At 47.8% G+C, this 27,885-nt stretch overlaps 1 pseudogene; it reads right to left on the bottom strand.

The window, feature by feature from the left end:
* On the bottom strand, positions 1-27,771 carry LOC131901247 (GTPase HRas-like; annotated as a pseudogene).
* Positions 27,772-27,885: the final 114 nt, after the last annotated feature.

Genomic DNA, 27,885 nt, shown 5'->3' with positions numbered 1-27,885 from the left:
TCAGGATAGCACGCAGTTGCAGCTCATGCAGCCAGGTCCACTCTCACTGGGAGCGTTTAGCTTCTGCAGTTTGTGCTGCTGAATCTCACGTACTAGTGTGTAGAAAGCATCCTCTGTTGGGTCTTGGCTGATGTTTCAGTGTAGGGGATGCCGTAGCAGCGGGCAAGGTCTTGGGCTTATTGAGACTCAACAGTACAAGCAGCCTGGTCAAATTTGTTCCCCACCAGCACCATTGGCACATCGTCTGAGTCCATCACCTGCTTGATCTGCTCCCTGTACTGATGGATATCTTCAAAGGACTTGGTGTTGTTGTTGGCAAACACACCGAGGAAACCCTCTCATGTGCGCATGTACTGGTCCCACATGGCACTATTCCTATTGACCTGCTGTGTCTAAGATGTCCAGCAGACATGTCTCCCCATCAATGACCACCTGTTTCTGATAGGAGTCCTCTGTGGTGGGGTCCCTGTGGGTTGTAGGTGTTATTTTAGGGCGCTCTTACCCTGCGAGGAAATGTCACGAAACACGACAGAATCCTTTAATAAGAGTTTAAGATGAAAGGGACAGATAGTGCCCAGGCCTGTGGGAGACACGTGTGTAGAGAAGAAGAAGGAGCGGGGAATATGGTGCCGGCTTATAAAGGCTGGGCGTGCACAGGTCGACATAACTACTCCATGCATGCGCATAGATCACATGGCTATGTTGCACGCTTGCGTAACCATTAAAACATCATGGATCCTGGTCATGTGACATGCCTTGACCTGGAAATGGCTATTTTGACCTGGAACTGGCTAGGTGGAAGTGTCCAGGTCTTCAAACATGCCCAACCATGGGGGTGTGTTGTGAACCCTTCATCCCTGACTCTTCCTTTAAAAAAAAAAAACAAAACGTGGTTGAGTGTGTATGGGGCGACATTTCTCTCAAAGACTGCTTCCAGCTGAATAGTGGGTGTCGGTTGGCTCTTGGCAGGGAATGGGAGGGTAGCTTGTGAAGTCCTGGGATGATGGTGGGGAGGTTCTGGAATGATGTTCTGCCATCCCCTTGTTCTGCAGCTGTCCATCCATGCTGTGGCTGGGAACCTTCTGTTTGACAAGAAACTGTTGACATAGAAAAAGCTTAGAGAAAAAAGAATCATTATTTATTTATTTTTTTTGGAGTTGGCATTAATCTGAGGGGTAGATCTGGCCTGCCCAGATGGTTACATGTAACATTTATCTGAGGTAGATCTGGCCTTAGTACTCTGCCTAATTTTTTTCTGAGACAAGCCTTATTAGAGGTAGTTTATTTAAGACACCTGTTTCCCTTATTAGGTTAGCATTTAGGAAATGCAGGTGATCAGTTACTGAGTATTCAACAATGATAGATTGTTGAATTATATTTTTCCTTACCACCTGAATATTTTTGATGGTCCTTTTTGCCTCCGGCTCTGTGTGGCTCTGGTTGGGAAAGGAAGGGGTGATACCGTATTCCTCTGGAATTGGTGACAAGGCAGTGGATTCTGATATCCTCTGGAGCTTGAGAGTGAGAGGCCCTGTTTGTTTCACTATATGAAGAAAGATTTTTTTTGGGATGGAGGTGAGATAAAAGGTTTTAGATGAGACAGATGGACCCAGTGAGGAAAGCTCTTGAGTTTAGCACCTGTAGGAGTCACAAGAATTACCTTGAAGGATCCCTGCCACTTAGGGGAAAGGGGTGAAGGGTGCTGGCCTGGAGGGAAGAGAAGAACCTGATCCCCAATGTGGATTGGAGGTGGACAATTATTGTCACATGGCTGAGGTAATAAACAGTCTGAGTAGCTCCATAGAATAGACCTTAGTTGACATAAAAGCAGAGTTAACAGGCTATCTGGAACAGTTGGAGGGTTGGATGAAACAACCTGGTATTAGAACTGGCCTTCCATACGTTAGTTCAAACCAAGAAATTGAAAGAAGCTTTTTAGGAAGAGCCCTGAGCCTGAGAAGAGCTAGAGGCAATAATCTTACCCAGTCGAGATGAAGTTCCTGTGACATCTTAGTAAGAATAGTTTTTAAATACCGGTTGGTACGCCCTACCTTTCCTGAGGATTGAGGACGGTATGGGATATGAAAATGTCAAGGAATGTTAAGATTTTTAGCTAGTGTCTGAGAAATCTGAGAGGTGAACTCTGGGCCATTGTCAGACTGAAGAACCAGGAACCCCAAACCGAGGAATAATTTTTTGGAGAAGGAGGTCTGCAACTGTCTGAGCCCGCTTATTAGAAACCGGATATCCTTCCACCCAATCTGAAAATGAGTCTACCATCACGAGGAGATATTTAACTTTCCTGATGGTGGCCATATGGAAGGGAACCTCTAGCCTGGTGGGTGGGAAAAGGCTGACTCTTGTACTTAGTATTGGGATCTGTTTTTTGGCAGATCTCACAGGAGGCAGTAATAGTTCTTAAGAACTGTAAGTCCTCACAGGTGGGCTGCAGGTGAGCTTTTTGAATTGAGACAAAGCAAGATTATTAGGATGAAAGAGCTGGTGTAGATAGGAAAGAATTTGTCTAGTGTCTGGTGTTCCCTATGAGAGTGTAGGCTGTACTGTATGGATTCCCTGTGGTGGGTGAGGTGAGACTTGGCCCTGGAGGGCCACTGTCCTGGCTGCCTGGTCAGCCTGGTTGTTTCCCTTGGAGATGATCGAGCTATCGGTCTGATGAGACCGGCAGTGGACAATTCCTATAGCCCTGGGGAGGTGGGAAGCCTCCAGCATGGCCATTATTTGGCCTGAGTTAGATATGGATCCCCCTTTTGCTGTGGGAAGGCCACGCTCCCTCCAAATAGCAGCGTGAGACAGGAGGATATGAAAAGCATATTTGGAGTCTGTGTAAACATTTAGAGATTGTCCCTGTGCCAATTGGAAGACACAGGTGAGAGCTATCAACTCAGCCTGTTGGTTAGTGGTGTGTGTGGGTAATGCCTGTGCCTCTACTGTCTTAGTATCTGACACTATGGCATAACCTGCTTTATGGGTCCCTTCATATAAAAAGGAGCTGCCATCTGTCTACCAGGTATAAGTAGCCTGAGGAAATGTGCTCTCCTGTATGTGTGAAGGGAGAGGTAACAGTTCCTCTAAGGTTTCAGTGCAGGAATGAGAAGGAGAATAGTCAGCATTAGGTTGAGGGAGGAGGCTTGAAATATTAAGAGGTGGACAAGTCCGGAAAGTGTGGCATCCTCTAATAATGCCACCTGGAGAGAAAGAACCTGGGAAGGAGGTAAAGTTTGTAAGCCTTTATAAGTTAAAAGATGGGACAGATTATGATGAGAGAAAACGGTAATGGATGACCCAAAGCTTAGCTTTGATTCCCGAATAAGGAGCTCTGCAGCTGCTAAGGCATGGATGCAAGGTGCCCAGCCCTGACTTGTAAGGTCTAGCTTCTTTGACAGATAGGCTACAGGAGCAAAAGAGGGTTCCAGCTGATGCCCTAGATTTCCCAGGGCAAATCCTTCTTTCTCTGCTACATAGAGGGAGAAGGGACATGTTAAGTCTGGGAGATGGAAGTGCTGGAGCCTGAAGAAGAGCCTGTTGGAGCTTTTGGAAAGGTTTAGTGACAGGATGAAGGAGGGGTTTATGTGGCGAGCCCTGAACTGCCTCTTATAAGGGGCAAGCAAAGAGAGAAAAAGATGGAACCCAAGACCGTAGGAAGCCAGGTATTGCTAGGAAAGACAAAATCTCCGGTTTAGTAGAAGGGACTGTGAGGGACTGGATTAGACGCTTCTATCTACAGTAATAGCCTTGTGAGTTGGAATAATGGATAGACCCAAATAGGTGACCTGGGGAGTTGACAGCTGAACTTTAGAAGGAGATACCCTGTAACCTCAGCTGGATAAGAAATTTAGGAGAGCAGAGGTGTTAGTTTGGCTAACCTGTAAGGATGGGCTACAGAGTAAAATATCATCTACATACTGTATTAGTTTAGAGCCAGAGAGAGACAGAGAAAGCAGGTCAGAGGCCAGAGCCTGACCAAATAGGTATAGACTGTCTCTGAATCCCTGTGGCAGAACAGTCTAGGTCAGCTGTGTAGACAGGTGAGTGTCAGGGTCAGTCCAGGTGAAAGCAAAGATATTTTGAGACTGAGGACTGAGAGGAATAGAAAAGAAGGCGTCTTTGAGATCTAGAACTGAGAAGTGAGAGGTTCCAGAAGGGATGGTGGATAGGAGAGTATAAGGGTTATGCACTACAGGATGGAGAGGGACCACTGCAGAGTTAATGAGCTAGAGGTCTTGAACCAGGTGGTAGGTTCCATTAGACTTTTTAACTGCAAGTATGGGGGTGTTAAAAGGTGAAGAGGTTAGGCGGAGCAGCTTTTTCCTGAGAAGGTCAGAAATGATAGACTTAAGTCCTCAGGCTCTGGAGTGAGAGAGGATACTGAGCTTGGGTGATATACCTGGCAGGATCTTATAGCTGGATAATAACAGGCTGATGGTGTCTAGCAATAGAAGGGTTTTTGGTATCCCAGACTTTTGGGTCTACCTGAGAGCCTGGCAAGGGAAAAGAATTGTTAGGGTCAGTAGAGTGAGTGGCTAGGAGGAGGAGGAGAGGAGCTGCTGGCGCGTCTGGGATGAGGCAAGTGTGTGGAGCGAAAGAAATGGACGGTCCTACCTTAGCTAGAAGATCCCTCCCCATTAGAGGTACAGGGCAGCTTGGCACCCCTAAGAATGTGTGTGTGAGAGGGATGCCTCTGAAAATGCAATTGAGTGGTGGTGTCTGATGGGGTAGGTAAGGCTGCCCCCCAGCCCCGACAATAGGGAGACGAGCAGGAGAGGTGTGCCCCAAAAACTCTCTCAGGACAGAGTAGGTAGCTCCAGTGTCCAAAAGGAACGAGATGGGGCGCCCATTTATTTTATTATTACCCTTGGTTCCCTGTGTGAGATGGGAGTGGCCGGGGCGGAAACCGGGCAGCATCAGTCCTCGCTGTAGGCCAAGCCTAGAAAGTCAGCCAGAGGGTGGTCTTTGTCTGGCATTCCTATGTCACTTGGGACATTAGGACAGTCAGCTGACCAGTGACCCTTTTGGCAACACTTTGGACAAGGCTTTTTTGGTGCCCTTCGTGGGCCAGTGGTGCAAGCCCGGGCCCTATGGCCTTCTTTCCCACTCTTGAAACAGGGACCAGACGGCTTTTGGGGAGCTGGTCGGATGGTGCTTGCCAGCATCAGGCAGTTCCTTTTCTGGGCTTTTTCATCCCTCCCATGGTACCCCTTAAATGCTTTTGCCAGCACACCTGCCTGTGGAGTCAGAGGGCGATTCTCCAAGCGTTAAAGTTTATCCCTAATGTTGGGGAAGCTCTGTGAGACAAAGTGGGTCATTAGGATCTGCCTGCCCTCAGGGCTCTCTGGGTCTAAGCTAGTGAACTGATGAGCCGCTCTAAGAAGTGAGACGGATTTTCGTCCTTACCCTGAATTATCATCTTTAGTTTCTCATAGTTTACTGGTTTTAGGGCAGTCTTATGGAGACCTGTCAGGAGACAGGTAACAAACCTATCTCTGGCTAGACAGCCACCCTGGGTGTTATAGTCCCAGTGTGGTTCTTGGTCAGGAACCGCCTCAGCTCCTGGGGGGTGTGAAAGGTTAGTCTGATGAATTTCATCTGCATGGGTCCTAGCCTGTTCCCATACCCGCCTGCGCTCCTCAGGAAGTAAATTATTAGAAAGTATTACGTATATATCAGGAAAGGTGAGACTATAAGATTGACTTATATATTGAAACTGTTTAATAAAGGAAACAGAATTAGAAGTATAAGAACCCAGCTTACTTCTATCTGAGAGAGTTCTTCTAGAGAGAATGGAACATGAACTTTAGTCAGTCTATCCACACCAGCCACCTCTCGCAAAGGGAGATCAGTGGAAGGGTTTGGATGCCTGGAATCAGGCAGTTTAGCAGTTTGAGAACAGGTGGTAGGAGAAGTAAAGGTCGGACCCAGGGCAGGGCCTTTGGAAATGACCACTGCCAAGGGAGGAGCAGACGCTGCCGAAGGAAGATCAGCTTTAGAAGGAGAAGAATCCGGAAGAGGAGCTGAAGGAACAGTCGCCCTAGGAGTAGGGGTGGGAACTGGAAGTCGAATAGGTAGAGGTTTTAGAGTCAGAGATTCCAGAGTCAGAGAATCCTTCGGTTTAGCCATAGCTAGGAGCATATGAGCAGGAGAGAAGGAATCCAGAAGACACAGTTTAGCACTGAGAAAGAAGAAAGCAACTGTTTCCATTTGCCTGCTTGCTGACAGAAATTAGATAACTCCTGTAAAATATTGGGACCTAAGGAGCCGCTCGGCGGCCAGTTTTTGTTGTTTTCTAAAGCATATTTGGGCCATTTCTTAGTGCAGAGATGGGTCAGCTTAGGAATCTTTATGTAAGGCATTAAGCTGAGAGGTTTTAAAGCTTCAAGAAGACAGCCTAATGGAGAGGAAGGACTAATAGGGTTGGAAGTTTTGTTTCCCATGTCTGCAGCGGAGAGGCAGAAAAATAAAAAAAATTAAAAAAAACCAAACATGATCTGGAGCCAAGGCCCCAGGCGTCCCCAAGGCCAAGGACGGATACCAGGCACAGGCCACTAATTGGCTTGTCAGCCACAGAAGCGGCGGGTGGGGGGGGGGCGCCACGTGAGGCAAGGATTCCCTCGAATCCGGACAGCATTTGCCGCTTCGTCAAACCAGGTGAATGTGTTGCCCTCACGTGGCTCCCAGGATGCACCCAACAGCGGTGGTCCCACTGCGAGAAATATCTGAGGCTGCAGACGTGGGAGACAGCTAGAAATTTAGGCCTGTGATAGGGGCCGACTGTAGCCAATAAAGACCATGACTGGGGGTTCCCCTGTTTTCAAGAATACTTGTGAGGCGCTGGACGCTCAACGGTTGTTCTCACAGATTCAGGAATCCATTTAAGCTGGCCGAAAAGTGGGGAGACTCACCAATCGGAGAAGCAGTGTTGGATGTAATTTATGTGCAGCCAGGCGAATGGATAGTGGTCTGTCGTGTACAGAGCAGAGTGCCTGGTTTGTGTGTAGCAGTCGTCCCCGGTTTATGGGTTTCCAGGTGCAGGGTGCCCAGAAGCGCATATTTGGTCTTCGGCACCAGATGTTAGTTATTTTGCTGCGCTCTTACCCTGTGAGGAAACGTCACGAAACAAGACAGAATCCACTAAGCGTTTTATTAAGATGAAAGGGACAGAGAGTGCCCAGGCCTGTGGAAGAGACACATGTGTAGAGAAGAAGAAAGAGCAGGGAATATGGCGCCGGCTTATAAAGGCTGGGCGTGCACAGGTCGACGTAACTACTCCACACATGCGCGTAGATCACATGTTGCACTCTTACGTAACCATGTAACGTCATGGATCCTGGTCACGCGAGACGCCTTGACCCGGAAATGGCTATTTTGACCTGGAACTGGCTAGGTGGAAGTGTCCAGGTCCGCCCGGCATATGCAGACATGCCCAACTGTGGGGGTGTGTTGTGAACCCTTTAGCAGGGAATTCTCATATGTTTTATGTGCCATTGTTCAAACAATTCTGTCTTGGTTTTACTGACGAAGCAAGGCCCATTGTCTTTCTTAGCATGGGTCCTAACAGGGTGGCCAGTATTGGTGAAATTATTAAGGCCACTCCATGTAGTTAAAAGATTTATTTAATGGTGTAACTTACAAATTAAGGGATAGGTAGGTCGTGGGGTCTGGGGAAGGTGTATCGCAGTCCAGCGGTGTTCTCTGGACCTCTGCTTGGCCCACCTCCACCGTCCAGAGTCCCGGAACAGAGAGAGAGCGCTGGCTCATCCAGATCTCGTGTCTCCAGGCACCTCCCTTGGCCCCGCCTTGTAGGCATGACAGTTGCCGAAGTCTCAATGGCAGTTGGAACTTCCAGATCAAAGCTGGAATGGCTACCCACTACAGGCCAGGTATTGTTGGCAGAAGGTCGGGCTATTAGCTATTGGTGAAATTATTAAGGCCACTCCATGTAGTAAAAAAAGGAGGTTTATGTTTTGGGGTAACTTACAAGTGAAGGGATAGTTTACAGGGTCTGGGAAAGGTGTGGCGCAATCCGACAGTGTTCTCTGGAGAACTCTGCTTGGTCTACCTCCAGCGTCCAAGGTCCAGGAACAAAGAGAGCTGGCACATCGGGATCTCAGGTCTTCAGGGTCCTCTCTCAGCCCTGCCTTGTAGGCGTGCCCATACCGAAGCCTCAATGGGGTTTGGAACTTCCAGGTCAAAGCTGGAGTGGCTACTCACTACAATTAGCCATTCTCTGAGGTAATACAGTCAGTCCATTCAAGTCTTTGATCAGGTTGGGAGAAATTAAGGGAAGGAATAGAGAAGGCAAACTTGGCACAATCTGTGGGTTCCTACCCCACCGGGAACTTAGGTCTCCTGAGAAGGGAGACCTGGAACTGTAGCTAGAGTTTTCCTGCCTGGCCCACAGTCAGGACAAATCTCTCTCACCCGCCAGTCCCACAGCTGCTCAGACCCAACCAAGTAAACACAGATACTTATATTGCTTACAAACTGTATGGCCATGGCAGGCTTCTTGCTAACTGTTCTTATCTCTTAAATGAGTCCATTTCTATAAATCTATACCTTGCCACGTGGCTCGTGGCTTACCGGCATCTTCACATGCTGCTTGTCATGGTGGGTGGCTGGCAGTGTCTCTCTTCTGCCTTCCTGTTCTCTCAATTCTCCTCTCTGTTAGTCCCGCCTATACTTCCTGCCTGGCCACTGACCAATCAGTGATTTATTTATTGACCAATCAGCAACACATTTGACATACAGACCATCCCCAGCATGGAACTGAGAGGTAAGTGCACTGCTCACCTGTTCTCCGGCCTTCCTTTTTCCCAGGGAGCCAAGTCAGGCCAGGACTCGTGTATTTTAAAACAAGCTCTTGTTAAAGTATAAAGAACAAAAGACCCAGGTTCAGGGGGGGGCAGCAAATCCCCCATTGGGCCGATCAGCTTAAAGGTTACCTAATCATGTGCCTAGTCTACAGTATTTACAGTGTTGTTATGAGGGAACCATGTACTGACATTTTTCTTTGGTTTTTTGTTTTGTTTTGTTTTTTGTTTTTTTGTTTTTTTTTGAGCTGAGGACCGAACCCAGGGCCTTGTGCCTGCTAGGCAAGTGCTCTACCCCTGAGCTAAATCCCCAATCCACTGACATTTTTCTTGACCCAAAGCTCCAATCACATTTTTTTGTAAACTTGGGTTCCAGCATCTACACTTTCCCTCGGAGCACCTTTACTAGCCCCTGGCTCCATTGGCCCTTCCCCGCAGACTCCTCCTTTTTGTTTTATGCCCACCTTGGTTTAGGTTTGGGCACAAGGCACCTCTTAGGAGGTTCGCCCATGGCACCTCGGTTTAGGTTAGCCTTATGTTTTTGGGGGAGTCCTCTGGGTTGACCCTATTGTTATGGAAATGGAGAGCCATAAGCTGTATTTCTTGTTTTGGGCATCTTGTGAGCCCAAATATCTTTCTCCAGATGCAATGCCCAAAGTTAAATAATAGAATTAGCAGGACTATTGGACCCAACAATGTGGAGACCAGGGTGGTTAACCAGGGGGACCAGTTGAACATTTGCTGATACCAAGAATTCTGTTTATCTCTTTGTCTATCCTCAGTTTCCTTATGAATCTTGTCTAAATATTTGGTGACCATCCCAGAGTGATCGACATAAAAACAGTACTCTTCCCCCAGGGCCTTGCATAGCCCTCCCTGTTGCAAAAACAAAAGGCCTAGCCCCCTATGATTGTGTGAGGCCAATTGTGCTAGCGAATCAAGAAACTTTTGAAGGAACCTAACAGGAGTTTCTAACTTAGCTAAGTTTACATCCATTAATTGTCTTAACTCTTGATATTTTTTGTTGTTGTAACACCATAGAGGGAGCCCCCAGGCCCGCTCTGGTGGCTCCCGTCCCTAAGAGGGTGGTCACTGTCAGGGCTGTCATTCGTTTTCTCTTAACATGAGGGCTCAATCGCGCTATGACCTTCTCATTATCGTGGTACAATACATGAGGAAGCATCAACACCATGACACAAGAATCATTCCATTGTGTTAAGAGTTCAGTGGAAATGCAAATGGACAGCCTGGTCTGGCGGCAGAGCCAGAAGACACCTGAATCCTTAGGCCTCAGCCAGAGAGGGGTTGTGGCATTTATCTCCTTGCATCCCCTCCAGCGGACATCCGGAGCCCCCTCTGGTGTAATACAGGTCATAGTTGTAACCGCAGATGGGAAAGATAGCCCCGTGTGGTCCTCCACAGTTGGGTCACCCCACCTGCATCCGGTAAGGCTGTGCTCTGTCCAAAATTGTCCTTCTACTCCCACTGCCTCAAAGAAGGGGGGCCACCGATATAATCACATCCAGCAGGAGGCAGTGAGATCTGGCCAGGAATAGTTTTAAAACCAAAAATGCCATTTGTACTGCTGACAGGCCAAGTCCCTCATCCTTAGGTAGTCCAGGGGGCCTGAGAGGGGTCCTTATCACAGGGGAGGAGAGAGAGTTAGTTAATTCCTTATGTGGGTCCAATGGGGGAGAAGTGATCAGGGGTAGGATGGATTGCGTGGGCCCTATTACTGGGAGCTCCTGAATTGGCCAGATGGTTCTCCTTGTGGAGAAGAGTAGCCCCTGGTCATCTCCCTGCCTGTATAAGTGAAGGCCTCACAGTTTCCCTATGTCCCACTTGACCGCTCTCTCTCCCATCTCTGTAATAGTCATCTGCATGGGATTACTTCTATACTTGGAGCAGTGGCCATACAGGGGTTTGGATGCCAGAGGAGTCTGGGGAGCCCATCGGACCTTGATAATACCTCTTTGTTTTATCCAGTAGCCTGTCCCAGTTTATTCACATCCCCACTGAGCACAGTAATAGTTATTTGCACCTCCACATTGGGCAACCTCCTTTGCAGTCCGATTGCTTCCAGGGCATATGTAGAAAGAAGTATCCCATAGAATGGCCCTCTTTAATACATGGGAGCATCCCGGACTCTGGGGGTCAGAAACCTGTGGTAGGCTGCACCCATTCACCCCTTTGCATTCAGGTTGACCTTCATGAGCAGGGGTCCAGTCTCCAATGTCCCAGGAGTCTCTCACCAGATCACAAAGGTCGAAGTAGAGTTCAGGCCACCAGACTACAAGGAAGGCCTGAACGCATGGTGCTGTTGAGGAGTTGAGGATGTCTCCATTGCCAGCACCCATCACCGACCAGGTCACCTCTGAGGTTGGTGAGGATTTCTCGAGGCCATGTTTGTTGCCTGGAAGAGCACCAGAGTCACCAGCAGAAGTTCTGTCTGGGGTGCCATTATCTGTAAGAGCCAAGGAACACCAAGTTTTCTCAAGGATGATAAGCCCCTGGACTTGACTATTGTTTTTGTTGTTTCTTTTTGTTTTAAAATTGACTTGAGACTACCATAGATGTTTTTCTCCTTGTTAGTCAGTCTGGCTTTGGGCATCTTTCTGTTGGGAGGGGAATAGGAAGAAATTTTAGATTCCTGGCTGGGAGCCAGATTGGGGCTGTCTCCCCTATGGCAAAGTGCATCATGGTGATAAACTCTGTAATATGTCACAGTCATAATTAACTAGTCAGATATGCTTGTTGGGTGTGTACTTGAGGGAGGGAGCCTGTGTCCCTTTGGATATAGGGCGAGCAGACGTGTGCACTGCAGATCCTGCCGACGTGTGCACTGCAGATCCTGCCGAGTGTCCACACAGTGGACACAGAGTGTCCCCCTTCCATAGTAAGTAAGGGATCCGGTCCTCTCCATTGAAATGTTAAAGGATCCTTCTACCATACTTGAATCTGAGACTTGGGGTTTAACTGACACCAATGTTTTTGGAACCTGGCTTTATTGACTCCTTTGGGCATATTCAAAATATTAATAGTGAATAAGGCCTGGTCTAATTGAATATGGGGGGTTACTCCCCCTTTTTGTTTTCAAAGCTGTTCTTTAAGGCATTGGTGGTTTCTTTCAATGATTGCCTGCCCTTGAGGGTTGTGGGGGATTCCTGTGGTGTGTTTTATATGCCATTGCTCAAAGAACTCTGCCATGGCCCTGCTGGTGAATCAAGGCCCATTATCTGATTTGATTTGTGATGGCAGGCCTAAAGTAGCAAAACATTGAAGGAAATGGGAATGTGCATGTTTGGTCCTTTCTCCCATGTGGGCTGTGGCCCAGCAGGCCCCTGAAAAGGTGTCTATTGAAACAAAAATATACTTAAGTTTGCCAAAGGGTGAGAAATGAGTAACATCAGTTTGCCAAAGGACATTTGGCTTCATCTAGGGTTGATGCCTGGTGTCTGTAGGGGAGGCACTCTGAGAAAGGGCTGGCAGGCCTTGTAAGTATGTACTGTTTTCTTGAGATCTTTGACAGGTATATGAGGGAACCTATGCTGCAAGCCCCTCCAATTAAGATGGGTCAGGCCATGCAGGTTAGTGGCCTCCTGTAATGTAAGCATTTGGGCCCTGGAGGCCAACTCATCGACCCAACTATTTCCTCTAGCCAAGAACCCTGGGAGCCTGGAGTGCCCTCTCATGTGTGACACATGAATGTGATGCTCCCTCCAGTAATCCCCAGGGTTTGCATCCCGGTGAATGTGTGCCTGGAGCAAATATGGTAGCAAATTCACCACATATAGGTTGTCAGAATATAGATTGAAAGGTCCTTGAATATTTTGAAAGGCCATGTGATAACTGCCAACATTTCCTTATATTGTGCTGATCCCTGGCAGGGTCAAAACTCCTGCAGGTCTGGGGGGTCTTGATCATCTTGGAAAACAGCAAAGGCGAATCCTGCTTGACCCCCATCTGTGAATACATGAAGGGCATCTGGGATGAGTTCCAGAGGGAATAGTTGAAGAAGCTTTAGCGGGAGCCTCCAGAGCATGACTGCCCATGGGGAAGGCCCGTAATGGCAGTCAAGGGACCCCAAGAACCCTTCAAGGGAGAGTGCAAGCTGGGCATTAGCTCTGGAAAGCCATTCCACATGAGCCATCCAAAAAGGGAAGACAGTAGATTGGGGGTCGATTCCAAAGTGTCTCTGGGCTTGTGTCCTGCCTCTGATTATAGCATCCTGGAGCTGATCAGCCTGAGAGTACACTCACAGCATGCTACCTGGGGAAGTGTGTACCCATTCTATAGGCTCTCCTTCCTGTACCAGTACTGCTTAGGATGGCACTTGTGAATAACCAGAGGGAGATGGGAAGATCAACAGAATACCTCTTAGGGAGACTTTATCAAGGGTCTCCTGAATCTGTAGGAGAACGGCCCCCTAACAGGGGCCCTAATAAGGTGTCTAGACATTGTTGACAGAAAGCTGGGCTATTGGCCATTCCCTGGGGCAACACAGTCCACTCAAATCTCTGATCAGGTTGAGAAAAATTAAGGAGTGGAGAAGGCAGTAGAACAGTCATCAGAGGGGAATAGAGAAAAAAAAAACCACCACCAGGGCATACTCAGCGGGTATGGCCGAGAACCAGGGCAGACCTATTTAGGGGTGCCCACCAATTCCATCCTTTCATTCACTTTTCTTAGGTCCTGAAGCATACACCGGGCTCCAGAGGCCTTTTTGATAACAAAAACAGTTGTATTCCAAGGGCTCACGGAAGGGCGTACATGCCTAAGGTCCAATTTTTCCTTGACCAGAGTATGAAGTGCCTCTAACTTAGGTCTAGCAAGCAGCCACTGCTCCACCCATATCGGGTTACCTTGTTTCCACTTAATAGGGGGCACCTGGGGGGCAGTGGCCTCTAGGATTGGGGGTAGACCCAAGTAGGCTTATTAGGGTCATTTCTGTAATGGGTGAAGAAATCCTCTTCCTTTATCTCCTCTATTCCCCACCCCTTGCCCTGGGCCTCCTCTTCTTCCAAAACATCACCATAAAAGGCCATATGGTCAGTAGTGAGCACTGCATCCATTTGGGGTAGCATGTCCTGTACCAGAATGTTGGCTCAAGATTATCCGCCACAAGGGGGCGTATCTTGCACTGTTCTCCATCTGAGCTGGTCCACTTAAGGAGCACAACCATCTCTAAGGACTGGGTGTTCCCCTCACCCAAAGTATTCGGGGTCCAGCTGCTAAGTCCCAATGAGGGGGCACCTCCTCCCGGTGGATTACTGTCCTGTTAGCTCCTGTATCCACTCGAAAGTGGAACCGTTTTCCATCTATGACAACACTCTCTTGGGGTGGTGACCTGGGATCAGGGGAATGGTCCAGTTGGTGTGGAACACTCTGGAGGGCCTCGCCCACCCCCTCTTAAGGGGGCCTGCTCCTGTGGTTGATGGGCCTAGAGGGCACCCTTGTTCTAGTTTAAAGGCTTCCCATCAATATCAAACTTTGATCTACAGTCCTTTATCCAGTGATAACCCTTCCTGCACCTAGGGCCACAGGGTGTGGAGGGGAGCTTTACTCCCCACAGTTGACCTGGGTCTTTCTGTTGGCCAGCTGGGGACTGCAGCAATGGATATTCTCGCTTGAAGTGCTTCTCCTGGCCACATCTAAAGCAGGTTCCTTGGGTTGTAGATTTTGTGGCTCCTTGTCCCTGTGCTGTCAGGGCCCTGGAGAAGGCCTCGGTTAGAGTGGCTATCTGGGATTGTGATGTCATTGTTAGCATCTGAGTCTGCTTATGTTGTGTGCCCAAGTCTTGGGTGGCAACTTCCCACTGGACCCTGTCTATAAACTCTGGTAGGGCCCTTCATCTAGTTTGGGCCAAGCCACCAGCCCCACCTGTTGGACCTGGTATTGGTATGGGCCCAGGACCACAGCCTGCTGAATTCCTGTGGCATATCCATCAGCCATTCCTGCCAACATGACATAGGTTGCTGCGACCCGCACGGCCTGGAACCGAGAACTGGCGAGGGACGCCGAAGTTAAGCAGCACTCAGGATACACCGTGATTCGTCATTCAAAGAGAGCCCCTTTATTGACTATCCATCAGCCTTATATACCCTGCTACTTCCTACTCTCCATGGGGTCAGGGTATGGTCCTCAGGTTCCCATCCACATCCCAGCATCTCAGCCAAACAGGAAAACCGCAAGCAAATCAGCAGAGAGCTGATTCTTGAAACAATGTTCCAGCAATAGCTATATTGTAAACATCTTGTGACTTACCACAGGAAAAGAGGAAGAACAAAAGGACACCTTAGGGCAACTTAGGGCAAGCAAACAGGCTATGCACAAGGCCTGTTCAGCGTCTGATGCCAACATGTCCTCTCGTTTCCTTTTTTAAAGCGCACAGATCTGACTTACCTGTCCTTGGGTGGGCCCTTCTATCCCCTGTCTTAGGTCGTCAGCATGGCACAGGAGTTGCCCGTCTTTGGGTACTATCTTTCCAACATATGTAACCACACCTGAGCAGATTCAGGGGGCTGCATATTTAATAAAGCTTGCTTGGTTGCCCATTGGCCTCGACTAAACTGGAGATGCCATCGGTACGCCATGAAGAATCCAAGCCCAAGACCCAATATACACAGGATAAGTAGGGAAATGGACCCTGACCACCTAGTAACCCATCCAGAACTTTCTGACATAGCTTGCCACCAAACATTTTCATCAATAGGAGTGACTCTAGTTTCATTAATACGAACAATGGCATGAACTAATTACAAAGTAAAATTTACAAAAGTTGCATTCCATGGCCCTCTTAAGTAATCATTCAGTTCTTTAACCTTAGCAGATGCATTCACAATATGAGGGGTTACACATATTTCAGAAAACCCATAGGCATACAACATATGTTGTCTAATTGTCCATTTAAAGTCTGTTGGATGTCCAAAGCACCAGCCACTCTTTCCGACAGAGCATTAATAGTAGTAGCCTGTTGCACTCCCTGGGAAATAGCCAATCCAGCTGCAGTGGCTGCAACAGCCGAAGTTGCAATGGCAGCAATTACAGCAGCATTTATGCCAAGGTCCCGTTTGCTGCGATGGAGTTGCAAGGGAAATTCTACTGCATTCTGTTCCAGCGGCATCATGACAAAGGCAGGAATTCTCACGACCCACAGCATGTGTGACATTAGGACTCCAGCAATTACTTAGGCTGCAATTCAAAGCTGAACAATTTAACTCCTCCCCTCCCACACCTGAGCCATTCCAGAGAATAAAGAAAAAAATTGGTATAATTGAATCCTGCAGTAACGTTTCAAGCAAAGCATAGGGAATTACATAAATTCATGGTGACATTTATGCTTTGCACATCAAGTTTAACATTACTAGCTGCAGTTCCAATAGTTCAATTAGAGGCAAAGACAGCAGGAAACACAGAGCTTTCAATACTTGCTGGCAACAAAACTGGAGGATTCTTAACCAGGCTCCATGAAGGCTCTGTGTAGACCCAAGGGCTAAGGACCATCAGCACTATCGGAATCATGAGGTTCTTCATGTTGAGATTTCTGTGTCTGTTCCACAGGCCGAACACACCGTTCTGGTATCCAGATTGGTTTCTCAGCACCTGGAGGGTATAGACAAACTGCTCCCCTTACCCTAGCCAATAGCAGCACCGGGGACTGCCATGTGCCAGTGGAAAGATCCTTCCACCTGACCAGAACCTCGGAGGGAGAGGGGCTGGAAAAATGCCGTTGAGCAGCAGTATGCCCATGAACATCCACAAGCAAAAAATTTAAAATAAATAAAGTAATGGAAAGGAGTAATTGTGGTCCCTGTACATCCCTGTACATCTCACCTTCTTTTGTTTTTTGCAAATAAGTCTTTAAATGTTTATGCACTCGTTCAATTATCGCTTGTCCTTGAGGGTTATAGGGAATGCCAGTTTTATGAATTATATTCCATTGTGAACATAATTTCTGAAAACTTTGGCTGGCATAAGCTGGCCCATTATCTGTTTTAATACACTGTGGAACTCCCATATAAGAGAAAGCAGTCAAAAGATGTTTAATTACATCTTGTGCACGCTCCCCCTTGTGAAGGGTGGCTACTATATAATGAGAATACATGTCCACAGACACATGTACATATGATAAAGTTCCAAAACATGAAATATGCATGACATCCATTTGCCAGATATCGTTGGGACGTAGGCCATGAGGATTAACACCTAATGATGGTACATGAATAAAAGGAGCACAAGTGGCACAAGTAGATAAAATTTTAAGGCCTCAGTGCGAGTACAGCCAGTACGATGCTGTAAAGTTTGCGCATTGAGATGGAATTTCTGATGTAATTGAAATGCCTGATCAAAGGTGGTGACTACACAAGTGAAATGAGTAGCTACATCTGCAGTGGCATTGCCTTCTGCAAGAACCCCTGGAAGACCAGAGTGCCCTCGAATATGGCCCACAAACAGAGGATGTTTTCTAGCCCAAATTAACCTTTGAATGGTCTGTAATTGAGAATGTACTGCGGACTGTTTTCCAATGTATGGAGTGGTTTCAACACTATGCATCATTTTGGCCACATAGCAACTGTCAGTATAGACATTTATAGGTTCTAAAGAGTAAACTTGCAAAGCCAATTGTAAAGCTGTAATCTCAGCTTGTTGTGCAGACATGGAGGGCACTGCCACCCGCGTTACCTCATCCCCACTGATGGCCACAGCAAAACCTCCTTTAGATGCATCAGTAAAAATTAAATGAGCACCCTTAATAGGTTCCTGTTTTACAATATGGGGGAAAATAAAACTACATACTTTAAAGCTTTCTATAAGTTTATGTTTTGGATAATGATTATCTATATAGCCTGCGAAAGTACACAAGAAAAGGCACCAAGCTTCATGTTCTCTTTGCAAATAAGTTAACATTTCTTGTGTATAAGGGAGTACAATGCACTCAGGAGACTTTCCAAACAAGGATTTCCCCATATATTTAGCTTTCCGTAGGAGTTGAATTACTAATTCATAATATGCATTCAAAGTTTTAGATGGGGATGCAAAAAAATGCACCCAAAATATGGGCCCTGTTTGCCAAAATACTCCCATAGGTGAAAATTCAGAGGGAAGAATTAGCAATAATAAGGGTTTGGTATAATCTATTTGTTGCACTTGGAGTTCTTGTAGTTCTTGTTCTACCTTTCCTAAAGCGGCCTTGGCTTCTGCTGATAGGGTCCTTAAGGAAGTTGGAGAAGAATCTTTTTTTATTTTTTTATTTATTTTTTTGGTTTTTCAAGACAGGGTTTCTCTGTGTAGCTTTGTGCCTTTCCTGGAACTCGCTTTGGAGACCAGGCTGGCCTCAAACTCACAGAGATCCGCCTGTCTCTGCCTCCTGAGTGCTGGGATTAAAAGCGTGCGCCACCACCGCCCAGCTTAGAATCTTTTTTTTTAAAACATCAGAGAGAGGCTTAAGTTCTCCGGTGGGTATTTGGAATGAGGGGCAGAGCCATTGAATTTCCCCTAAAAACCTCTGCCAATGATGCATTGTCTTTAATTCTGCAATATGAAATTGTAATTTCTGTGGAAATATCCCTACAGAATTTATAGTATATCCCAAATATTGATAAGGAGCCATATTTTGTACCTTTTCTTGGGCAGTCACTAATCCTGCAGCTGCAAGTGCTTGTTGCAAATCTGCATAAACTTGTAATTCACAGTCTTGGGTGGATGCTGCCAATAATATATCATCCATATAATGTATAATATGTACATAGGGAAACTTTGGTCTAATGGGTTGTATGGCTTCTGCAACATACATTTGACACATAGTAGGGCTATTAGCCATTTCTTGAGGTAAAACAACCCAATGATACCGCTTATATGGTTCTTTATAATTAATAGAAGAAACAGAAAATGCAAAACGCTGGCAATCTTGCTGAGCCAAAGGAATAGTAAAAGAGCAATCTTTCAAATCTAGCACTATCAAATGCCAATCTTTGGCAATAGCAACTGGGCTGGGAAGGCCTGGCTGAAGAGCCCATTAACTGCATAGTGGCATTTACTGCACGTAAATCTTGTAAAAGTCTCCATTTTCCAGACCTTTTTTTGATAACAAAAACAGGAGTATTCCAGGGGGATGTGGAAGGGACAATATGCCCTGCCAACAATTGTTCCTGCACTAACTCATGGGTGGCCCTCAATTTTTCTGGTGGTAAGGGCCACCAATCTACACACACAGACTCATCAGATAACCAAGTGATAGGTGTGGGAGAAGGCCGCACACCAGTGACCCATACTAAAAATGCCCTAAGCCTCTCCGATATCCAGGTAGTCTGGTGACCTCATCGGCGGCGGCAGTAAGAGCAGCAACACAACCCTGCTCTGCCTTTCTCAGCCCTTTTCCTGGTGTCCATCCCATATCCATCATTATGTTAACAAATGGATTTTCTCCCTTTAGAGCTTGAGTAGTGAGAACCGCTGCCATGGTTTCTAACACATCTCTTCCCCACAGGTTAGTAGGCAAACCTAATACAACATAAGGTTGAGAATGTCCTTCATGCCCCTCCTGATCACTCCACTTCAATAGGCAGGCACTTTTCTCTGGTCTGGTGTGTCCTATGCCCTGTAACACTGCTGTAGAATCTTCCAGAGGCCATCGTGCAGGCCAATATTCTTTGGATATAATGGATACATCTGCCCCAGTATTAAGTGTCCTTACAAAAGATTTACCTTGAATTTTTAATTCTAATTTAGGCCTAGAGTCTAGATGGGCTACCCAGAACGCTTGAGGAGTACCAGTGGACCTGAAACCGCCCTTTCCCCGAGGTACACATAAACTTCTATCTTTTGTAGAAACAATAGGAAGCAAAAGTAGCTGAGCTATATACTCCCCTTGCGGGATCATAAGACCCCCTGTGTTGCCTCTGCCATGATTTTTATCTCTCCTTCATAGTCACTATCTATCACTCCAGGCAAAATCCTTATGCCCTTCATATACACACTACTTCTACCCAAAAGCAGTCCCACAGATCCTTTTGGTGAGGGGCCATAAACTCCAGTGGGTAGTGCTCGAGGTCCCATTTGAGGGGATAAGATTCCGCTGGTGGTGGAACTGAGGTCCAGTCCTGCACTTCGTGGTGTTCTTTGTCTGAGTTGGCCAATTAAAAGGGGTTTCCCGAAGGTAGTGGGTTACCCTGTGCGTCAAACTTAGATCTACATTCACTACTCCAGTGCCGACCCTTATTACATTTGGGACATATTCCAGGTGACTGGTTTGAATTGTTTTGTGGGCAATTGCATTTCAAATGGCCTTCCTGCCTGCACTGGAAACATCCTTTAGGTCGAGCACCTCGTCCATTCATGCCTTGTAAGCCATATCTTATGGCAGCAGATAAAACTTGTCCAGTAATACGATTACCATCTATGTCTTTGCAGACACAAAGCATGTCATTCAAACTCTTTCCTTTGCTTCCTCTTAATGCTTCTTTGCAATACTTATGCCAACTGTTTAACTGCCGGCATAGCCTGATCAGAATCTCCAAAGATCTTTCCTGCCAATTGCAAAAGCTGTGACACAAATTCTGCATAGGGTTCTGAAGGACCTTGCAAGACCTTTGAAATTTGTTCTCCTGCAGCAAGGTTTGGCAGAGATTTCCAGGCTTGGACCGCTGCATTAGCTATTTGAGCGTAAGTGCCAGGGTCATATAATATTTGCTGTTGAATATCAGCCAGCGTATTGCCCTGCGCCTGCCAGCATGTCATAATTCCTCTGGGGTTGATCTGCCCACGCATTAATGTGCACCAGCTCTAAGCATCGTTCATGATTCTCACTTTTCCACAAGACATAATCTCCAGACAGGGCAGCACGGCATAGTTGCTGCCAATTGCTAGGTGTTAAATAACTAGCTGAAAAGGACTCAAAAAGTATCACAGTAAATGGAGCCTGCGGACCATAACTGCTCACTGCTTCTTTTAATTGTTTCATTTCTTTAAATGTCAAAGGTACATGACTCCTGACGGCTTGTCTGGCAGCATTAACAGTTTCGGAAACGGGATAAGCCTGCACAGTATCCTGCCAGATAACTCCGCTCTGTTTCCCTCCCTCCTTATCACCCTGATTGTCCCCATCCAACCAGTATGGATTACGAGGAGAGGACGACAGCAGATCGGAGCCGAAGCCTCTTTGTGTTTTACTTTCATTTTCTGCAGCCGCCGTTGTAATTCTTCGATCTCTTTCTCTAACTGCTCCTCCTCATCCAACAACTCATACATAGACTCCAGGTCACTCTCATCATCCCGAACTGCAAGTTTCTTGTGGGGTTTCATAGCCTTCTCTTCCTCTTTTTACCCTTTTAAAGATTCATTAGTTTCAGCTTCCTGGGCAGTGGCGAAAACCTGCTCACGTTCTGCTAATTGTTCCTTCACTTTCACCTTGTCAGTTAATAGCACATCCTTTACCAGCCTCCAAAGAGAAAAGGCTGCAATAGGAAACTTCCCTGGTCCCAAATCCTGCAACACCTTCTGTAGATCACGTTTCACCTGTTCCCAATCAGGGATATTCAACCCTCCTCCTGTCAGAAACCATGGGCTAGCTTCGGCTATAGTGTCCACAAATGTGAGTGCAGTACTAGACTTAATACCTGTTCCTTGTTTCTGCAACACCTCTCTCAACTCAAGTGGCCAACTGAGCCTTAGCTGTGGAATTCCCCATGGTACATTTTACTCTGTTACATCCAATCCTCCACCATCCTTTGTGAAGGTGAGCCTTGTACGCTTACCTCTTCTTTACAAGTCTCAATGGAACCTCCACTTGCCGCGACCCGCACGGCCTGGAACCGAGAACTGGCAAGGGATGTCGAGGTTAAGCAGCACTCAGGACACACCGTGATTTGTCATTCAAAGAGAGCCCTTTATTGGCTATCCATCAGTCTTATATACCCTGCTACTTCCTAATCTCCATGGGGTCAGGGTATGGTCCTCAGGTTCCCATCTGCATCCCAGCAGCTCAGCCAAACAGGAAGACCGCAAGTGAATCAGCAATGTTCCAGCAATAGCTATATCGTAAACATCCTGTGACTGACCACAGGAAAAGAGGAAGAACAAAGGGGCACCTTAGAGCAACTTAGGGCAAGCAAACAGGCTATGCACAAGGCCTGTTCAGCGTCTGCTGCCAACAACAGGTAATTGTGACGGCAGGCCTAGCTGCCCGATTGGCTTCTGCCTGTACCCTACATTCCTCCTTGTAATGGGCACACCATTTAATGTATTGGGTGCTTGAAAGGATAGCCTTAGCCAATCTAGCCAGTCCTTGGGCACACAGGGGTTGTAGGCAATATCTTGCAACAAGGTCTGGGACCAAGGGGAATTTAGACTGTCCTCAGCAACTGGCTTGCGGAGCTCCTTAAGGTTCTTGGACTCCCACGGGTACCATTCCTGTGGTCTATTAGGGCCAGGAGCCAAGTTGACAGGAAATGCATGGGGGGGTTGAGTTTGTACCTGTGACTCTGTGCCCAGTCCTCCCTTGGGTCCCATGTGGATGACATATGCCTCCACAAGTACAGGACCACTGGCCTCTTGTTCCCTAGGCGATGGCTTGCCGTGGGGGTCATAATCAAGTAGGTCCCTTCTAAGGACCATATATGGTGAGGACTGGACCATTCCTCTACATCAGGGGCATAAGGTGGAGGGCCTTGCCCTGTTGGGGTGCGTGGCTCAGCAGGCACAGAGGGAGAAACTTGTACTTTTGCTTTAACTGGTATCATGCACACCTCCATATCATCTGCATGCTCGTCCTTAAACTTGGCTCATTCTCCCTCTCCCTCTCTCTTGTTTTCTTTATCCTCCCCAGTCTTGCCCATCAAGTGAGAGTCGTCCTTCCTTTTATGAGTACTCGGAGGAGGGGACAGGGAGTCTGGATGTTACGCAGCCTTAAGGACAGTAATGGTGAGATAGAACCCCAATGATGGTACTGTATCAAAATGTTTTTTCCTTTCTCTGGCCAATCTTTCCACTCTGTCCCAGTGCTCCAAGAAAAGAGATTAGCACTGGGCACCCAAGGGGGGTGGGCTGGGAGAATGATAGTCTCCCAAGTAGCGATGAAATTGAGTTCATATATTTCAAGCCACCTGGACCTGAACCTTTAGTGCAGGGTCTTGAGAGCTGGCTTTTCCTTTGATGAGATTGCATTATCGATACTGAGGGTCTCACTTACCCTGGAAGACCACTTGGTTTTGGCTGAAGTACTACAGGCCCCACGTTAGGAGCGCAAGCTATGAGGTCCTGCCCCACCAGGAACTTGGATCCCCTGAGAAGGGAGACCTGGAACCATGTTTCCCCAGCCTCCCTTTTTCCTGGGAGACAGACGCAGCAGAGAGCCAAGTCAGGCAAGGATTCATTTATTTAAAAACAAGCTCTTTTTAAAGCATAAAGAAAACAAGATTGGGATTAAAGGCGTGCGCCACCACTGCCCGGCAACATCATTTTCTTGACCTGAAGCTCCAGTCATACCTTTTGTAAACAACTTGGGTTTCACCCTCCACATTTTCCCTCGGGGCCAGCTTTACTGGCACCTGGCTCTGTAGGACCTTCCCCTCACAACAATCATCCGGATGGAGGGGGATAGAACAGAAACAGTCCTTAACATCAATCACCATTAGGGTATATTCTGAGGGTATTACTGGCACCCAGGCAGTCCCCTCAAGGGGGTGCCTACCGGCTCTATCCTCTCATTTACTTTCCATAGGTCCTGTGACATGCACCAGGCTCCTGAGTTTTTTTTTTTTAATAACAAAGACAGGTTATTCCAGGGACTCGGGGGAAGAATGCTCAAGTCCAAGGTCTGATTGTTCCTTAACCAGAGCATGGTTGCCTCTAATTTAGGTTTAGCAAGTGGTTACTGCTCTACCCATACTTGGTCACCCAGCCTCCACCTAAAGAGGTACCTGGCGGGGGGCAGTGGCCTCTAGGATTGGGGGTAAACCTGAGTGGATTTTTGGAGTCATTTCTATAGTAGGTGAAGAAGTCCTCTCCTTTTATCTCCTCTGTTCCCCATCCCCTTCCTTGGGCCTCTTCTTCCTCCATAATATCATAGAAAGCTTGATGGTCGGTGGTGAGTACTGCATCCATTTGGGACAACATATCCTACCCCAATAAGTTGTCAGTAAGATTCCCAGCCACCAGGGGACGTAACTTGTCCTGTTCCCCCTCCAGGCTGGTCCATTTGAGGAGAGCAACCATTTCAAGAGATTGAGCATTACCTACACCCAATACTCCGTGTCCCGGAGTCCTCCCTCCAGAGCACAGATCTGTATCCACCAGGAAGTAGAACCTTCTCCCACCTATGACAATACTCATCTTTGGGCGGTGTCACTGGGACCAAAGGAACGTCCAGTTGGCATGGGCCATTCTGGGGGGCCACATCTGCCTCCCCAGGGGGAATTCCTCCTTTGGCTAATGGGGCTGGAGTGTGCCCCTTATTTAGTTTAAAGGTTTCCCATCTACGTTGAATTTTGACCCGCAGTGTTTTTCCCAATGATACCCTTTCTGCACCTAGGAAAGGGAGTGGTAGGTGGCTTTATTTACCCTGGCCAACCTAAAGCCTTTTGTTGGCCAGCAGGAGGCTGTTACAGAGGACACACTCCTTTAAAATGTCCCTCCTGTCCACATCTGAACCAGGCCCCCTGGGTCACAGGCTTTGCTGTTCCCTGACTCTGGGTTGCCAGGGCCTGTGAGAAATCCTCAGTCAGGGCAGCCGTCTTGGATTGAAATGCTAAGGCCAGTGTTTGGGTCTGGTGATGTTGGGTGCCAAGATCCTGGGTGGCCTCTTTCATGCCCGCGCAGGCAGCACGGTGTTCTGAATTCATTCCAGCCCATCCAGAATCTTTTTAAGTTGGTCCCGGAGGGGTCCAGTCGGTAGTTTGTGATTAATGCTCTGTTGAACCCAGTCTATAAACTCTGCTAGGGTTTCACTGGGCTTCTGCCTGACTCTGGCTATGGGGGATTCTGCAGGTTCCTCATCCAGCTCACCCAGGGCCACCAGCCCCACCTGTCACACCTGGTCTTAGTATGGTGTTGGGACTGCGCCCTGCTGGACCCCCGTAGGGTACCCATCAGCAGTTCCCACCAACATCCCATAAGTAATCAGAATTGTGTACTAAGCAGCTCTATTGGCCTCTGCTCAAACTCTACATTCCTCCTTATAGTGGGTGCACTGTTTGATGTATTGAGTGCTTGAAAGGACAGCCTTAGCCAGGTCCAGCCAATCCTTGGGGACACAGGGATCATATGCAATATCCTGCTGTAGGGTCTGGGACCAAGGGGCATTTGAACTATCCTCTGCCACTGCCTTGTGGAGTTCCTTAAGGTCTTTGGCCTCCCATGGGTACCATTCTTGTGGCCTATTAGGGCTGGGGGCCAGATTAATGGAAAATGACTGGGGGATTGCTCTTGGGGCTCTGTGCTTTGCCTCCCTTGGGGCCCTATCTGAGTAATGTAGGCCTCCGTATAATTCGGTTCATTGGCTCTCAGGTTCCTGGCTGATGTCCAGTCACAGGTACCCCAGTCACGTAGGTCCCTTCTAAGGGTAGTGTATGGCGAGCATTCCCCTATTTCTAGGATGTAAGGTGGGGGGCCATGCTCCTTTGGAGAGCATGGCTCACAAGGCATGGAGCGGGTGAGTGTAACTTGTTCTATTTACCTTCCTGGTCCTCTTTGCCTTCTTTGGCCTCCCCTGGCTCTTGGGATTTTTTGGAGAGATTTCATTACCCATACTTAGGGTTTCATTCACCCTGGAAGATTGCTTGGCCTCAGCCAAACATGCTTTCGAGCCCCACGTTGGCCGCCAGCTGTGGGGTCCTCACCCCACCGGGAACTTAGATCGCCTCTGAGGAGGTGGTCTGGTACCAAGGAAACCTAAGTGTGCTGCTCTCCTGTTTCCCAGCCTTCCTCTTGTCTGGAGACAATCGGATGCAGCGGGTAGTCATGTCAAGCAGGAAATCATTTATTAGGCAGTAAGCATCTTTTAAAGCTGGAAACTGCAGAACACAGCGGGTGGGGTGGGGCGGGGCGGTGGAAGGAACCAACCACTCATTTTAAAGGTCACCCTATACTCATTTTTTTCTATGAGCTGTTTATGTACTGACATCATACTCATTCCTTTGTCTGATTTTTGTATCCAGTCTAATCTCAGTGTAAACAAAGGCTCCTTTTTTGTGGCCCATGTGAGCCACAAATATAAGACCAAAATCCTCCCCCTTACCCTTCTTCCTGTCCTCCCCTCCTCCCACTGCTTTCCCATATCTCCCAATGTCTCAACCCATGCACACAAGCCTAACACCCCCAAATCTTCGCTGTTTTCTTCTTATAGTTGGTCTCACCAGACTCCTGCCTTCCCACCCATTTCATTTCTTAGCACCAGATATTAGAAAAAAAATTAAAAAGGCTGAGGAATATCCCCAAATTCATCTACAGGAATTGGTAGAAATGGCTTTTAAAGTTTTTAATGCTCGAGAATGACAGCCGAGTCAACCCGACAGACAAGGCTGCAACAGAATATGCTGTAAGCCCAAGCCTTAGCTGCCGCTCTGAGGCCTCCACAGCCCCCATAAGGGGTACAAGGAAAGTCGACCACAAGGCTCCATTCCACTGGAGCTCAGTCCAAGTCAACTCTGCCAAAAATTGCTTCAAATGTGGCAAGCAGGGCCACTGGTCACAGTATTGCCCTGACCCCTAGCTGCCCAGGAGGCCATGCCCTATCTGCCAACAGACTGGGCACTGGAAATCGGAATGCGCTCGTGCAGGCTCGTCCTCTATGCCATGCCATGGAGGTTGAGACTCACCAACACTGGCAACTGAGAACTCCTAAGCCTGGCGGAGAACTGACATGGCCTAGACCTGCTGACTCCCATTGCCCTCTCTGAGCCTGGGGTGACGCTGCAGGTAGCGGGTTAAGTCCAATGACTGTCTTTTGGACATGGGAGCTACCCATTCTGTTTTGACATCTCAGTTCCCTCACCAATTTCTATCACGGGGGTGGACAGGATCCCACTAAGACCCTGACACTTCCCTGCATTCTTGCAGGGTGATTCTTCTCTCACTCTTTCTGGTCATACCTGCTTGCCCTGCGCCTCTGCTTGGTTGCAATGTTCTCAGCTTTTTGGGGGCCACTCTCACCTTGGCCCCCACACTCTTTTGAGTATTTCACAGGTCCATAAACGGGTCGCTCCAGATACATGTCAGCCTCTGCACCAGCTTCAAGGACACCAACCAGACGAGGATTGGCAGGTGGACTTCACTCACGTGCGCACACCTAAGGAATTCTATTACCTCCAATGGTTGGCACCTTTATCCTCAGGAAAGGCTGAGAAGGCCAATGGACTCATCAAACGACAGCTCACCAAGCTCTCCACTGAACTCAGGTTGTCTTGGCCCTCCCTTCTCCCCATTGCCCTTACTCGCCTCCAGACCACCCCACACTCTTCTACAGTTTTTAGCCCTTTTGAGCTCCTTTATGGAAGGCTCTTCCTCCTCAATCACCACCTCCCAGCCCAAACTCCCCCACTGGCTGGGTATCTCCCCTACCTCTCTTTTCTGAGGTCCCTTTCCCAATCATACTGTGATCCTCACCACCCACTCGGCTGCCAAGCTCCTGGGATATCCATGCTGACACCATCTCTCAGGCTCAAGCGGGCACCTATTCAGGATACATGGTCTGTCCAGCAGCTGGGACCCTCCACCTTCCAGTTTTCTAAGATGTTCCAACAAAGGGCCTATCTGCTCTTCTGCTTTGCACATTCATCTTTACAATACAACTAGGGCAGATGTTAATGATCTATTTTTTTTCCCCTAGAAACTTGCCGCCTTTGATTCCTCAAGAAACAGGTGCTTGAGGTCTCCAGGATGACAGTTAACCAGATGCTTCTCCACTCATACCTCCTGCTGAATGTGAGCTCACTAATTCCTGACTCTTCCCCATGTCGGCCCATGCCCGCAGGAAGTAGTCAGACTTGAACCAGCGTCCCTATACCCAAAGAGTCTGGAATGTTCTGGTGGAAGATCCACCTCAACTCCCCTCCCCTATCTCTTTCCC

This window comes from Peromyscus eremicus, unplaced genomic scaffold (assembly GCF_949786415.1).
Source record: "Peromyscus eremicus unplaced genomic scaffold, PerEre_H2_v1 PerEre#2#unplaced_60, whole genome shotgun sequence".
Lineage (NCBI taxonomy): Eukaryota > Metazoa > Chordata > Mammalia > Rodentia > Cricetidae > Peromyscus > Peromyscus eremicus.
Note: the sequence above shows the minus strand (reverse complement) of the source record. Positions and strands in the feature narration are given on the sequence as shown.